The following is a 3967-nucleotide window of genomic DNA, read 5'->3' on the forward strand; positions in this document are numbered from 1 at the left end:
AACTTTATTATGTTTTTTAAAGTTCATTATGTTTTTTTTAAACTATTTGACTTACTAATTTTAAGAAAGAGATAACTAAAATGGAGTTTGTAGTTTCAATTGAAATTATTTTTTTATATTTTACCGGGTACCCGTGAACTGAACCGTGGTTACTCGCTTTCATACGGTTCGGTTAGGTTAGGTTTTTTTGTCAATACGATTCGTTTTCGGTTAGTGCGCATGGGGTACCCGTCCCGTGGTCACGATTCACAATTTTATTACTATCCGAACCGAACCGTCCCGTGAACACCCCTAGTAAGTGCTCTTGAGATTTGTTGCTTGAAGGTGTGTTTTGATGAAGATCAATGTTTTTGGTGCAAGAAAACCATCCTAAGAGAATATCCAACTTCCTTCGAAAAGATCTATATACCCAAGAAATCATTATATAATGATATTTTCTAATAATATATAATCATATAGGGTTACATCTTATAACAAGTATACACTTATTGAACATTTATAAGAATTTGATAAATATTATCTAATTTTGTATTTAATTGGAAAATTGGTATATTATGAAAATAATATTTTCTAGGAAGAAAACAAGTAATTCATAATGTATGAATTTATAAGTCGTATACAACTTTTTGAACCTATTGAAGTCCATTTATATAAAGTTAGTTTATATAAATATAAGATGCACATGTTAGTTAATAAGAATCAATAAAAGATGCTCTAGCTTTTACTTTCCTTAGTTAAAGCCGAAAGTATATACTGAACGTCCCAAACATATTTTGGATCCTATGCTAAAGTAAAAAATGTGCCCCTCAAAAAATATATATAAAGAGTAAATTACACGAATTGTCTCTATGGTTTGGGGTAATTTGTCTGCTTAGTCCCTAACTTATTTTTTTAACTCGGAAGCTAGTTACTGTTTGTTTTTGTTACGATCTTTACTGTTTGTTTTTGTTACTCGTTTGGTTCTTGTATTACTTAAAAAAATTATTATTTAAATTGGGAAAATGGTGAAGTAGATAAGGTAAGATGAGGTGAGTAAGGTTGGATTGGGGTGTGTTTATTTAGATAAAATTAAATAATCAATAGAAAAATAATTTTTTTAGGTAAGACAGAAACCAAACGCGTAATAAAAACAAATAGTAGGTACCTTCGAATTAAAAAAATAAATTAGGAACCAAACGTACAAATTACCTTATACACCATTCTTGTATTTTTTTTTTTTACCTAAATTAACCGTGAACCGGGCGTTAAGGATTCTCGTACCGATCGCTCTAAACCACATGAACTATTTTTGTAATTTACCCGATAATCCCAATAAATAGTCACGTATGAATTACAGTAGACCCCACGTCACTATAAGTCTATAACATTTCTGGTTAAAATACAAAATTCATTGTGACAATATATGAGCTGTCACTCTAAAAGGTGCTATGGGCCAGTTGAAGCTTGCATATTCTGTGATTATTTCTTCATAAATTGATTCTTCTTCTATTCATCGCCATCGTTATCATCATCTATAATCACAATCGTGTGTTTATACGCATTGAAAGCGATTCAGAGTAAGTTTCGAATGTTCAATTTCATTTTCTTATCTGGGAAAATTGGAAAGAAATTGTTTCTTGAAAACCCGTCTCCCCAATTTTGATTTCAGAAAGATTTCAAGAGGTTTGAGAGAATTTAATGTTGCATATTCTTGTTTGTTGTTATGATCGAAGAAAGTTTTTTTTTTTTTTTTTTTTTTTTTTTTTTTTTTTTTTTTTTTTTTTTGTCGCTTGTTCCCAGTTTTGATTTGGGGAGGATTTTAGACAGATTGATGTTCCCTGTTCTTGATTTTTACTGCAGTTTCTGAATTTTTGTTTGCTTGTTAATTCCTGATTCTTAAGATGATGGAAGAAATTATTTTGTTGAAAGCCCTTGTTCCCTAATTTGATTTTGGAAATTTTCAAATGTTTTTACAGAAATTTGTTCGATGTTCTTGATTTTTGCTTGCATCAGATTTTTTTTTCTTCGCAATTATGATTTGGGAAGAATTTCGAGGGATTTTAAAGGTATTAATGTTCCCTGTTCTTGATTTTCACCTGCATTTTTAGAAATTTCTGAAATTTTCACCTGCATTTTCTTGTTTTGGGAACATTGTGTTCCCAGTTCTTGATTTTTAATATGATTTTGATTTTAATTTTAATATGAACTTTAATTCATTACGCACTAAAGTCTTGATTTTGGGTATGAATTCTAAATTTTCAAGAAAACCATGCCTAAAATCTTGGTTTGTTGTTTTAATTTCGAGAAATCATGTCCAAATTCTTGATTTTTGGCATAATTATATATAATTCCAAGGCCCCCTTATGAATTCTAATTAATTTTGGGAAACCCATGTTCAAAATTCTTACTTTTGGTATAATTATAATTTGTTTTCGGAAACGCATGTCCTAAAGTCTTTTATTTTTGGTATGATTCTAATTCTTTTGGGAACCCATGTCCCAAATTCTTCATTTTTTATACACCAAGTTCTTGATTTTTATATAAAATTGACATTCTTTTGAGAAATTTGTTGTGATTCTTGACTTTTATATAAAATTAATATTGTTTGAGAAATCTCCATGATGACAATCCTTGATCTTGATACAATTTTTGGCTGTTTGTTATTTTTGTAGGGTGTATAAAGAATATAGAGAGAGAAAAAGATCTTGATTTTACACCCCAAATCTTTTTGGGGTTTCTGAATTTAAGTCAACGATGGATGATGGTGGATCGGAGAAAGTCAAGAATGGTGGTGGTGGAGGCGCCAACGGTGGAAGAGGAAATGATGTGAATGAAGATTTAAGGAAATGTTTGGAAGAAAACAAAGGAGACTATGATAAATGCAAACCGAAAATTGAAGCTCTCAAATCCTTTCCAACAACGTCATCAAAGAAACCCATTACTCCTTTAAGGCTGAGAAGTGGTTCATTGACTGATGTATGATGATAAAAAAGTGCATATCCCTACATAGATATAAAGTACGACTTTTAATGCATGATGTATAAATCATGGTAGATCATTCGAGTGTAAAGGCAAATTCTAGCCTATCAAGATAACAGATGCCCTAAATTCTCTTTATTGATAACATTGTGTTAGTTTCTAAGCATTCCAAAAGTATTATGTGAGATCAAAATCACTTAAACAACCAATGCCAGCAAAAAATCTAACTCACATTGGAATTGATGACTCGAATACAAGAATATATTTACAAATATAAGGGTAACTTCAAACATTTTAGTTCAACCCTTAATCTAGTGGAATTGGGTTTGTTCCAAGTATAAAAATGATTACTTTGTAACAAATTCTCAAAAAAAAAAAAAATGCTTTGGACAAAATCAGTTCTTAGAAGGAAATTTTGGACGGGTTCAATATGATTTTGCATTATTTTTTTTTTTATTATTATTATTATTATTATTATTATTATTATTATTTTACAAATAACCATCAACAAGCCCCGAAACCACTATTCGTTGGCAAACTTTGCTTTTCAGTTTTTATGGTCCTTATCAAAAAAATGTTAAAAACAATTATTTTATGCGGAAATTAAAAGAGTGTTTTGAGATAAAATTATTTTTGTGTTTTTTTTCTTACTGAAATGACAACATACAGGGAATATATACAACAAGTTTAGGGCCGGCTACACTAATCAGATCCTAGATTAAAGGAATCTCAAATCAATTCTAATCATATCTAAAAATAAATACAAGGAATAAAATCTACTAAATATAACTTCGTAATATTCAACACTCCCCCTCAAGCTTGGTTGTAAATATTGAACAAACCAAGCTTGGAAATAAGTTATTCGAAGTTAGTCCTTGGCAAAGCTTTAGTTAAGACATCAGCTATCTGGAGACGAGATGGAACATGGCTTAGATGAACAGTTCTGTTATCAACCTTTTCATAAATGAAATGTCGATCAATTTCTATGTGTTTTGTACGGTCGTGGTGA

The 3967-nt window shown here is 30.2% G+C and overlaps 1 long non-coding RNA gene across 1 annotated transcript; it reads left to right on the top strand.

Annotated features, from left to right (window-relative positions):
- The first annotated feature begins 1399 nt into the window (after positions 1 to 1399).
- LOC145034155 (uncharacterized) lies at positions 1400 to 3096 on the top strand. The gene is made up of 2 exons (XR_013677923.1): positions 1400 to 1556; positions 2652 to 3096. It is a non-coding gene; the product is annotated as an uncharacterized LOC145034155 (long non-coding RNA).
- Positions 3097 to 3967: the final 871 nt, after the last annotated feature.

This window comes from Lactuca saligna, chromosome 3 (assembly GCF_052625555.1).
Source record: "Lactuca saligna cultivar CGN05327 chromosome 3, ASM5262555v1, whole genome shotgun sequence".
In the NCBI taxonomy this organism is placed as follows: Eukaryota; Viridiplantae; Streptophyta; class Magnoliopsida; order Asterales; family Asteraceae; genus Lactuca; species Lactuca saligna.